Below are 12,995 nucleotides of genomic sequence, written 5' to 3' on the forward strand. Positions count from 1 at the left end.
TGTAAAGGCATCCGCAACCTGAAACCGAGCAGGAAGATGGATTAATTGGACAAATTTTTTTTGAACGTAGTCTCTTACAAAATGAAGATCCAGTTCAAAATGTTTTGTACGAGAGTGCATGACAGGATTTGCACTGAGTAAAACAGCACCCAGGTTATCAGAAAACAGTTTGGATTGGCCAGTGGATATGTGCAGTTCATGAAGAAGAGAACAAATCCAAATGACTTCAGTGAGAACAGCTGCGATGCTTCGGTACTCTGCCTCTGTACTACTTCTCGAGACCACTTTCTGTTTATGAGAAGACCAAGTAATAATATTGGCTCCAAGGTAAACACAATACCCAGTTGTAGATTTTCGATCGTCAACGTCGCTGCCCCAGTCTGCGTCACTGAAGGCAAGAATGTCCATGGAATGACTGCGTCTAATAAGCAATCCATGCGAAGTGGTTCCAGCAAGGTATCGGAGTATACGTTTGACTGCTTTCCAATGGTGTTCCTGTGGATTTTGCATGAATTGGCAAGCTTTGTTGACAGCGTAGGAGAGCTCGGGACGTGTGACGAGGATGTACTGTAGAGCACCAACAACAGAACGGTATAAGGTGGGATCTTGAACAGCAGGAGAAGCATCTTTGGAAAGACGAAGCGCAGACTGCATGGGAGTGGGAACAGGGTGAGCGTCTGTCATGTGAGTGCGCTGAAGGAGGTCATTGATATATTTGGTTTGAGAGAGCAGAAGATTGCCATCTTTGAGATGCAGGACTTCAATGCCAAGAAAGTAGTGGAGATGACCTAAGTCTTTTAGTGCAAAGAAGGAGCCAAGACGTTGTATCAGGGTTTGAATTTGAGTAGGTGAGGACCCTGTAATGACAATATCATCTACATAAATTAAAATGAAAATAGTGTAAGATTGATGAAACTTAACAAATAGGGATGGATCACTCTTAGTAGAGGTAAAACCAAAAGATTCTAGAGTGGAACGTAGCTTTTCAAACCATGAGCGTGGTGCTTGCTTTAGGGCGTATATGGCTTTTTGTAGCATGCACACAAGATTAGGAGATGAAGATTCGAATCCTGGGGGTTGCTGCATGTACACGTCTTCACGAAGATCACCATTCAGAAATGCATTGTTGACATCAATTTGATGTATGGGCCATGCAGAAGAAACAGCGTGGGAGAGAACAACACGTATGGTTGCTGGCTTGACAACAGGGCTGTACGTTTCAGTGTAGTCGGTACCTGCAGTTTGACTGAATCCTTTGGCAACCAGGCGAGCCTTGTGCCTCTGGAAAGAGCCATCAGCGTTATATTTGTTTTTGAAAACCCACTTGGAGCCAACAACTTTGGATCCCCTTGGAAGAGGCGTGAGATTCCAGGTTTTGTTTTGAAGAAGAGCATCATATTCAATGCGCATAGCTTGAAACCAGTGTGGTGAGTGAAGAGCTTCAGTGACAGTGGCAGGTATAAAGCAGTGCATGTCAGTTTTAGTAGTGAAAGTTTTGGGTTTGAAAATACCCGCTTTAGAGCGAGTGGTCATTGGATGATTATTGGTGTTTGGATCATTGCAAGAATCAGGGGAAGAAGAGGACTCGATTATGGTAGGAAAATTATTATCAGTGTGATGAGTTGGTGGAGACGGGGGGGGAGATGAAGAAGTATGAGGAATAACAGATGATGGTTGCGAATGAATTAAAGGAATGGACGTAGAATGAGAAGTAGCATTGTCAGTGGTAGAGGGTTTGATAAAATTGTATTGGGGTATATTATAAGGAAAGAGATCTTCTTGAAAGACAACATGACGAGAGATGTAAATTTTTCCAGATGAAGAAAGACAAATGTAGCCACGATTGTGTATGCTATATCCAAGAAAAATGCAACATGAGGAACGAAAATCGAGTTTGTACCTGTTATAGGGGCGAAGGAGAGGATAGCATGCACAACCAAAGGTGCGTAAAAGAGTATAGTCAGGTGCACTTGGAAAAAGAAGGGAATGTGGAGATCTGTTTCCGAGAACAGGAGAGGGTATTAAATTAATGATGTGAGCAGCGGTCATGAAAGCTTCAGCCCAAAACTTGATAGGTAAGGAAGCAGCAGAAAGAAGGGTGAGCCCCATATCAGTAACATGTCTGTGCTTTCTCTCTATAGATCCATTTTGTTCGTGTGTGTGAGGGCATGTGAGACGGTGATGAATGCCAAAATCAATGGTGAACTGTTTGAAACTTAGAAATTCTTTTGCATTATCCGTTTGTATCGCTTTTAGTTTATATCCAGTTTGATTTTCAGCAAAGATCTTAAAGCGAGATAAAGCAATAGAAGCATGAGACTTATGTGAGATAAGAAACAACCATGTATATCGACTATAAGCATCCAGAAATGAAATGTAATATCTTGAGCCATTGGAAGCACATACAGGAGAGGGTCCCCAAATATCAATGAAAACCAATTGTAATGGTGCAGTGTAATGTGTGGTGGAAGCATGAAAAGGTAGCTGGTGTGACTTACCAATCACACATGCATTACAAAACTGTTTCTTAGAAGTGTATTGTATATTACAAGATTTTAAAACATGTTGAACAACAGGAAAACTACTATGTCCAAGTCTGTTATGCCAGAGTTGCAAGGTAGGAACATGCGGTTTGTAGGAAGCATGATTAGCAGTGTGGAAGAATGAAACTGTGGAAGAAGGAAAAACATATAGACCATCCTTAAGAAATCCTTGAAGTAATATTTGATGTGTGTCCTGATGTTTAACAAAGCATGAGTAAGGATAAAATTCAAAATAACAATTATTGTCTTTTGTAAACTGTGCAACACTAATGAGATTTTTGGTAATATGCGGTACATGCAGCAGATTACGTAGAAGAAATTTCGTGTTTGTGTTTGGTGCAATATAGAAAGCAGAGCCAGTGTGTATAATGTGCATACCTTGGCCGTTGCCAACCTTTAAAGTTTCGGATCCCTGATAAGGGGATTTGGTGTGAAAAACAGAAGAATCTTTGGTTATATGATTGGTAGCTCCACTGTCAGGGTACCAAAGAGGATCCTCAATGGTGGAAGGTGCACCCAGAATGGATGGAGCACAGTCATCATCTGCTGAGAACGAAGCCTGGGATACGTTAACATTGTAAGAAGGATGAACAGGGGGATCATACCTATGCCAGCAAGTATCAGCTGTGTGGCCTTGCTTGTGGCAGATCTGACAGTGCGGTTTGGTGGAATTCCAAGGTGTAGGAGGACGAAAACTGGGTCTTGATCCATGGAAAGAGTTGACCATTGTGGGATGCGAGGAACGTTGTGGTGTGTGACCACCACGATAGGGTTTGTGTTGAAGATTGGATTTCTTGTTCGGACGAGAAGAAGACCATGACGTAGAAACGTGATTAGCTTGAATAATAGAGTTTTGCAAGAGTTTGTGTTTTTCAAACCTTTCTTCTTGAGCAAGGAGTAAAGACTCGATCTCATCAGCAGTGTAAGGTTCAGATCGAGAGAGAACAGCCGTGATGAAACTATCATACTCTTCCGAGAGACCATCTAAGATTGCATCAATGTGTTCCGCAGTTGAAATGGAAGCACCTATAGCGGAGAGAGAGTCAACAGTCTTCTTGATATCAAGAAGATAGTTGGTAATGTTTCTGTCGTTTTTTGGTGTTCGAAGAAGAAGACGCAGCTTCTTGACGGTGGCCTTGGTGTGAGACGCATAATACGTTGACAGACAACTCCAAATGGCAGTAGAAGTGTCTAAACCTACCATTTTTGTTAAAATGGAGGATGACATTGAGGCAAGTAACCAGGCTACAAGCAACTGGTCTTGCTTATGATGGTGTAGAAAAATAGGATTTGCAGTGGGTTCTTGATCTGGAGTATCAGAAGGAAGAAACTCTGATGGAATATCAGTGCCATCAAGAAGGTGCATGAGGTCAAGACCGCGGAGGGTGGCAAGGATCTGTTGTTTCCAGGTCAGAAAATTTTCATCTGTGAGTTTGAGTGTAATCGGAGTAGAGAAATGATGTAAGGAGGGTAAAGCCATGGGTGAGTTTGGTTGCGAAAAAACAGAGGAAAAAGAGGATGGGGAGGAAGAAGAAGAAGAAGAAGAAGAAGAAGCAGCGGAAGAGATCATGAGAAGAAAGCTCTGTATACCATGTTAGAAGATGTAGAGAGAGAAAGATAGATTGGAAGGAATATTATTATTATATTCTGTATCTTGAGATACGTGGGGCATGGATATATATACACAGAGTATGTAGTTGTAACGGTGATAACAGAAACACACTCTAACAGCCTAATACTCCTGGAAGAGTTTTTTGGTTAAAATTTTATTGGATTGGATCCATTGTGTTGGAATTCTCTCAGTTCCATATGCTCTTGCATCAGGAGGCTGGTTAAGCTTGGCTCTTCTGTTTTCTATTGCCGCTGCTGCATTTTACACAGGCCTTCTGATTAAACGATGTATGGACAAGAACTCAAACATTAGAATCTTCCCTGATATAGTCAGTATCCATGTACACCGAACTCTAATTAGTTTAAATTGGATTCTTGATTCTTGAAGGTGGTAATCTGAGCAACATGTTCCCCATTGGGGAGGTTCAGATGGCTGGCTTAGCAATTGGTGGGATGCAATTCTTTGTGATAATGGTTGCCCTCATCTTCTTGCCCACAGTTTGGTTGGATAACTTGAGTATACTCTTTTATTTATCTGCAAGTGGTGTCTTTGCTTCTGTTGTCATCATCCTTTCAAAAATATGGACTGCAACAGTTGATGGAGTTGGTTGTCAACAAAAAAGAACTCTCGTGAATTGGAATGGTCTCCCCACAGCTGTTAGCTTGTATGCCTTTGGTTACTATGCACATTACCCAAATAAAGAAAAAAGATGAACCAGCAATTCACTCATATGATTAATCTTGCAAATACATGAACCAAGCCACTCATTATATAACAATTGAGGGCTGAAAATTCAAATGAAAGTGGAGGTAAATTCAAATGAACTTTCCACCAAAAAGTGGCGCCTAATGAAACACATGGGAGGGGTGTGACTAGTGTTGTACGCTCACCCCCTTTATGAGCTTTCTAAACCGACCTTGGTTAATTTAGAGGTTTTAGAAACCCTAAATTAACCTAGGTTGGTGTTTTAGGTGCCAAAATTAATTCTAAGAAAAAATACAAATAATTTCCTATTCTAATTAAATTCTACTCTAAACTAGAGTTACAACATCTTTGATCATGTATTGGGAAGTTTCTCTACCATCAGTAGCCATATCCCAGTCTTCTTGGATCTTCTTGGCCATAACTCTAGTGGTAGGCCCGAATCTTCTTTTTGTTGGACTTGTATTTGAACTTGTCCTTGGACCTCTTCCATCAGTAAGGTTCGCATAAATCTAGTTGATGCTAATATTATTTATTGTCTATTTCTATTATTTATATTTATTAAGTTAGTGTAACTTAGATCAACATTAATTTCTTTATTTTATTACTTATTTAAGTTAGTGACGATTAAGTCAACACTAGTATAATATATTTTTAATATTTATTTAAGTTAGTTTTAGTTAAAATGATGTTAATTCATATGTTATGAATTTATGTGTATTGGTAAAAATAAATATAAACCATGAATTATTTTTAATCAAAAGGCATTCATAATTTGAAAGTGAAGATCGTCCTCAACATATCATTCATAATTTCTTTAGTTTTAAAAAATTACATAAAAAGAAAATAATGTAATATATTTATGACACGGTAATAGTATATATTCTATAATAAAAGATTGAATAAACATAATAGTATATATTCTATAATAAAAGATTGAATAAACAGGAAGAACCATAATGTAGATTTTTTTTTTTGTTTTTTTTTTTTTGCAAAATGGCTACAACAACTATGAGTTTATATGAAAAAACAATGAATTAGAATAAATGCATTCTCTTATACACATAGGAGAAATTTGTCCCTATGATTTATTATAGTAATGATAAAACTTAATTTTACGAGAAATTGTTTCCTAAGAAGAATAAATGGAAGACTTGCATTTTCTGTTGTTTTATGTTTAATTATAGGTGAGAAAGATCTTTTCCCAGCATGATGACTTGTTAAGATTTCAACATCCAACATGTTCATGTAAAATCCACAACATAGTAATCTTGTCCCATTACATAACACAAATTTAGGGTCTATGTTTCACAAGAATGGTGCCCCCTTTTTTAAGCTTTAAAATATGGGGTGGCAAGCCATCTAAAGCAATGGAGTGCAAATACTCTTGTTGGTATATATTATGTGCGTCTCCTTCAACCTCGTCAAAAGACAATAAATGGTGTTGTTTTCCCGAATAATTATCAATAATCATGTCATTAATTTTTTTTAGCAACTTCATGTTTTGGAGTCAATACTCTCTTAACCATATAAGATGCAATCCATATATGAAATTGCAATTGAGGAAATGTTTCTTGTGTAAGTTTTTGTATTAAACTCACTCATTCCCATGGTATTGCTAGTTAATGGAGTATTTTCACCATTTTTTTATTAGCAAAGAATAAATAAAATAAAATGAGGCACTCAAGGGTGTCCCAACCCTTATACAAATAATCCCAACACAAGCTTTTTATCACCCAACCAATTAGAGATCCAATAGACATTACGACACATCAACAACATTAACATACCATAATAAGATACAAGAGCACATCAATATACAATTACATCAACCCTCCAAAGGAACACATTCTCAAGACAAGACACAAAAGTCCAACAACTAAACTCAGTCTTTGTCAGCAAACAAAAGTAAACCAAACACCCAAGCGCCAAATCCATCAAGTCGACCCTACGATGATGAACATATGGAACTGAGAGAATTCCAACACAATGGATCCAATCCAATAAAATTTTAACCAAAAAACACTTCCAGAAGGACTGCATCTGCGCAATTGAAGGGCGACCAAGTCCACTAGAAGACAAATAGCCATTGTAACCCGCAGGCCAACTTGTTATTGGTGTCAAGCAACAGAAACCTCTACATATCTACTTTGCAGATTGCGCCATGTATTAAAATTTCCTCCACACCAGCAACCTCCAACAAAACCTGCATAAGCTACCCATCCACCACTCCTTCATCTGTAGCCAACCTGCCTAACCTCCCTTTAGCCAGTGACAGAGACCTTCCACGTGCACCAGTTGGAAAAACTACACCATGTATCTTCCACATATCCACCTACTTACCTCCTCGAGAAGGCCTACGCCATTATGCTCCATATGCTCCCAGGGCATACATTCCTCTTCAGCTTACATCAACATCTATATGAGGCTTTGTTGGCATCAAGCAAGGGATTGCACCATGAGACCCTTCACAACACCTCACCATGTACCAACTCATCTACGACAATTCCAAAGTTCTCTGTGCACCTACTAACCATATTCCTTCCTGCAACAACAGGGATAACACCCTACCAGCCCTAAGCAGGGAAAACCATCCGGACCACAACGCAAGGAACATAATAGACCCTAGTAGAATCATTCTGCATCACCCCTAATACCACCCCCACAACAACCATACACCAACCAAGAAACACCCCGACCAATGACCCATGAACCCAGCTCCCCCCCACAGAGGAGCTACATAAGCCCAAACCAGGATAATTAGAACCAACTTTCTTAGGCCACATTTTACAGCGCCACTCAAAACCATTATAGCTCCGCCTAAGGAAACTTACTTACAACTCCTTATACATGATAAAGGGTTCATGACCCATTCTGCATAAGAATAGCTAAAGTTACGTGCCTTATGCTTCATCCAAAGCCATGATTTGAGCTAGCTTTTGAAAAGATTTCTTCCGCATCTGCAACACCTTAGTCAAACACAACAAAGTTTCTATGCTCCCATATACACCACACAACAGCTGCCCATATCCCTTTCCAAACCAGATTTTGGTTACTGCTACATTGGGCCAGATGAAAGCTCTCAAAATGAATTATTATCTCTTTATGTTGTACAGATAAGATTCCAATCCATTTAAAGCATAAAGACCCAACACACCAGGCATATTTACACTCTATGAAGAGGTGGTGATACGATTCTTCCTCAACTTGGCATAAGGCGCAACTAGTTGTGTTTAGCAAGACCACTCTCTTACTCAAGCATTCTCTTGTTGACATTCTTCCTAGCAGCACCCTCCAAGCTGTGATCATCGCATTTGGGAACGCCTTAATCTTCCACAAATACTTGAGCACGTCAAGTTGAGGGCCTCTTTCATACTTGGTTAGGCATTCATATGCAAAGCTCACCGAGAAGCACCCAGATTCATCACCTCTCCACATTTGGGCATCCTTCTCATCCTTAGATACATTTGCCATAAATATATGCATGCCAAGCTCCACTTCCATCGAAATTTCCCACTCAAATCTTCCTCGCCTCCACGGCAGATTCCATCGCCACCCCGATTCTTCCCACGCACCTATCTTTTCCACCCTTTGACCCTAGTTTAAAGATATAGAGAACAATCTAGGAAATAAGGTTTTTAGGGGCTGATTTCCGATCCACACATCCTCCCAAAATTTCACTTTATCACCCTTTCCTAGTGACCATCTGACTTCTTCTTGGAACCAACCTTCACCACCTCTCTCCTTACATATCTTCACTAAATCTCTCCACCACCACCAGGATTGGAGTTTTACTGATGTTTGGGGTTTATCGAGATCCATATCATACTTAGATTCCAAGCATTCCTTCCACCTCCCTCTCTCATTATAGATATAGCGCCATCTCCATTTAGCCAGGAGCACAGTATTAAAATTGCGGATGTCCATGAGGCCCAGTCCTCCTTCCTCTCTTAGTTTACATACATTCTTCCAACTGACCCATGAGATCGATCTCTTCTCATTTCCCCACCCCAATAGAAACCTTCTTTGGATGCTAACTGTGCTTTTGCATACCGACTCCGGTGCTCTAAATAGGGACAAATAGTAAAGCGATATAGCTGTGATAACAGATTTTAAGAGACATATCCTACTCGCCATAGATAAGAACCTTCCTTTCCACACATTGAGCCTGGATTTCAACTTATTCAAAACCGGCTCCCAAAACTTCTTCTTCCTTGGATTTCCCCCCACTTTTATGCCAAGGTAAGTAAATAGAATGCTCATCTGCTCACAATTCAGAGTCTCAGTATAACAGTCAATACTACTTCTGGAGACATTTACGCCTGCTAAATTTGACTTATGGACATTTACTCCTGTTAGAAAAGATAGTGTAACATGTTTACATGAAAAAGAAAAACTTATCTTTTCATACTAAAGCACACACTTTACAATTCTTTATAATAATATAATAATATTTTTAATTAAAAAATAAAATAAAAATATTAATATTTTAGGATGTTACAATTCCCAACTTTTTATAATAATATAATAATATTTTAAATTAAAATGTAAAATAAATCAATTAAAATATTAATATTTTAGAATGTTAAGTGTATATTGATGATGTGAAAAAGTAGTCAGAAAAATATATTATTAAATTTTGAATATGGTAAATAAAACCATAAGCATTGAACATCCCTTATTTAATTCCTTCTATGTGCAAGCAACTTTTTCTTCTATAAAAAAGCTCGATCCTACGTACCGATAGCTATTATAAATATTTATTTAACTGAGTTTTTCTTTATTAAATATGAAATAAGGAAATAACAAAGAATTTAGACATTGGTCAACATCAGTTAAAATAATGTATTTTCTTTTTTGGCGCTTACGTAACCTAGTATCTACACTTATTATGATTATTGACATTAAACTCACATTAATTGGTCAAATATGGGTGTTGATATATATTAATACTCTCTATACTAAAAACATACACTTTATATCTTAATAAATTAATATCTTATTTTATTTATTTATTTATTAAATGTATATTATGTGCTTTAAACAAAATTTGGTCAAAAAAATATATATACATTGGCGCATTTGTCGCATCTGTCGCATCTTGCTTAAAATAATATAAAAAGCAATATTATAATAAAATAATAATGTATTGAAATATAAAGTAAATGTTCCAGTTAAGGATATCAAAGAATGAGTGGCATAACATGAGACTCCAGACTACAATAAATTAGGGACTCTGCATTGCTCTTTCTCAAATTACAATGAAATATCTAAGCTCCTACTTTACCTTTGTTACTGCCATTGCACTCTTTTTTTCCTTTGAACCTTCTTCAGCAGATTCTCATGAAAACTTTGTTCGATGTCTTTACAATTATCCCGACATCACCAACACAATCTCCAATGTTGTTTACACCCAAACCAACTCTTCATACTCCTCTGTCCTAGATCATACCATTGAAAATCGTAGATTCTCCAACTCAAGCTCAGAACCCCTTGTCATTGTCACACCACTGGATGTTTCCCAAATTCAAGCCACTATAATCTGTTCCCAACGCCATGGCCTGCAGATTCGAACCCGAAGTGGAGGCCATGATTACGAGGGTCTCTCCTACGTTGCCCAGGTTCCATTTGTCCTCCTTGACCTCTTAAACCTTCGACAAATCACAGTTGACGAAGAAAGCCGAACTGCATGGGTTCAATCTGGGGCAACCCTAGGTGAACTTTACTACAGCATTAGCCAAAAAAGCAAAACGCTTGGATTCCCAGCTGGTGTGTGCGCTAGTGTGGGCATTGGTGGCCACATCAGTGGAGGTGGTTATGGACTCATATGCGTAAGTACGGTATTGCTGCAGATAATGTCATAGATGCTCACATAATCGATGTGAATGGTAACCTTCTTGGCAGACAAGCCATGGGTGAGGATCTATTTTGGGCCATTAGAGGAGGTGGTGGAGCAAGCTTTGGAGTCATTGTGGCTTGGAAGGTAAAACTGGTTCCAGTTCCATCAACCGTGACAATGTTTGATGTTTCAAGGACATTGGAAGAGAATGCAACCGAGATCATTCAAAAATGGCAGCTTGTGGCCCATAAATTGGACGAACGCATAATAATTAGGGTGGACATAACAAGGGTTAATTCAAATAAACATGGAAAGCTAACAATACAAGCCAGATTTGTGTCCTTGTTTCTGGGAGGAGTAGAAGAGCTTATTCCATTGATGCAAAACAGCCTCCCAGAGTTGGGTTTGGACAGAAACGACTGTAAAGAGACGAGTTGGATTGGCTCAGCTGTTTTCAACAATGCTTTGTTGATTGGATCTTCAGGCAATGAACCCCCGGAATCTATGCTCAACAAAACTCAAATTCGTTTTGGAAATTACAAAGGAAAATCTGATTATGTGAAAAAACCTATTCCTATCGAGGGATTACGAGGATTATTGCGTTTGCTTTGTGACGCTAAGGTTGAATATCCTCTAGTTCAATTGGCTCCTTACGGGGGCATAATGAACGAGATTTCAGAGTCTGAAATTGCGTTCTCGCACAGATCTCAATACATTTATCATATACACTATGGGGTCACCTGGCAAGAGGAAGGGGACGAGATAGCACAAAGGCATATGGATTGGATTAGAAGACTCTATAAATATATGGAACCTTATGTTTCAAATTCTCCAAGAGCTGCATATATAAATTACAGAGACCTTGACATTGGGGTAAATAACAATGGTTTCACAAGCTACACCCATGCCAGCATTTGGGGTTTGAAGTATTTCAATAATAACTTCAAGAGATTGGCTAAAGTGAAGACCAAGGTTGATCCTAAAAACTTTTTCAGGAACGAACAAAGCATTCCTATACTGTCCGTGGAGACAATCCAGCATAAGAGAAAACAGCTGAAAGTACCTTGGAGACAACCCACAACCAAGACTTTAGTTGAATAAGCGTAAACACTTTCGAAACACCCACCACTCCCCCTTTCAAAATTACCTTATTCATGCGCCTCTAAATCTCATTTAATACAACAGTCCAGATGGTTCCCCAAATCACATTAACAAATTCTTATGCACTACACATCCTAAACTGTAGGAAGTGAAAGAAAGCATCAGAATGATCCACAGACGCCAAACCTAACCAAGCGTAACACTGACTCCTGACCAACCAAGCTATTATGCACTAAAAAACAAATGACTATAGGACTCCTCTTCCACCCTGCACATAATACATCAAACATTCCTGAGCTCTACCCCTCTCCTTACCAAATTTCCTTTGGTGGCTAACTTATTTTCAAAGACCCTCCAAGCAGTGACTTGGGCCGAAGGCAAAACCTTAGTCTTCCAAAACATAACAAACCCAATATTGATCCTCCCTTCAGGCTCACCCCTTAAGAGAACATAAGCATAATTAATCGTGTACATAGAGAACTCATCGTTCTTCTAGACCCAGCCATCATCCATATCCAAACTAGCTTCAGTCCTTGGAGCATCTCAAAATGTTGTCTTTCTATATCCTTTTCCCACTTGAACAAGTTCCTTCTCCAAAGAAGATTCCACTTTCAGACTCCGTCAACCAAATACCCACACTCAGCCACTTTAGACTCCGGCAGACAGCTCAAAGAACACAATCTTGGAAAAACACTCTTCAAGTTACTGCACCCCCTCCCAATTATCTTCCCAAAAACTGATAGACTTCCCATTTTCAATCTTCCACTTGAAACGATCTTCAAACCTCCTTCCCCAACTCTCAAACTCCCAAACCTCTTTCAAAACTTTCCACCAAAGGGACATCTTAGCAGGATTCCTTTGTTCTCTCAGACTTCTCCACCCTCCGTATTTAAACTCAATAACATCCTTCCACAAGCCTCCCTTGTCTGTCCCGAGACGCCAAATCCATTTCCCTAAAAGTGCTATATTGAAAACTTTCAAATCAATAATGCCAAGACCACCTACCTCACAGGGCTCACAGACTTTCTTCCACGCAGTCCAAGCAATTTTTCTCCCCTCCAACCCCCACCCCTAAAGGAAACGCCTCTAAATTTTGTTGGTTTTATTAGTGTCTAAGTTCAAGAGGAGGGTGAATTGAACTTATAAAATTTTCAAATAGATTCAGGTATTTCACGAAATATAGTAAAAGAATCGATTT

The 12,995-nt window shown here is 39.0% G+C and overlaps 1 pseudogene; it reads left to right on the top strand.

Annotated features, from left to right (window-relative positions):
- The first annotated feature begins 10,118 nt into the window (after window positions 1-10,118).
- LOC137809437 (tetrahydroberberine oxidase-like) lies at window positions 10,119-11,797 on the top strand (annotated as a pseudogene).
- Window positions 11,798-12,995: the final 1,198 nt, after the last annotated feature.

The sequence above is a fragment of the Phaseolus vulgaris genome, chromosome 2 (genome assembly GCF_051622355.1).
Source record: "Phaseolus vulgaris cultivar YP4 chromosome 2, ASM5162235v1, whole genome shotgun sequence".
In the NCBI taxonomy this organism is placed as follows: domain Eukaryota; kingdom Viridiplantae; phylum Streptophyta; class Magnoliopsida; order Fabales; family Fabaceae; genus Phaseolus; species Phaseolus vulgaris.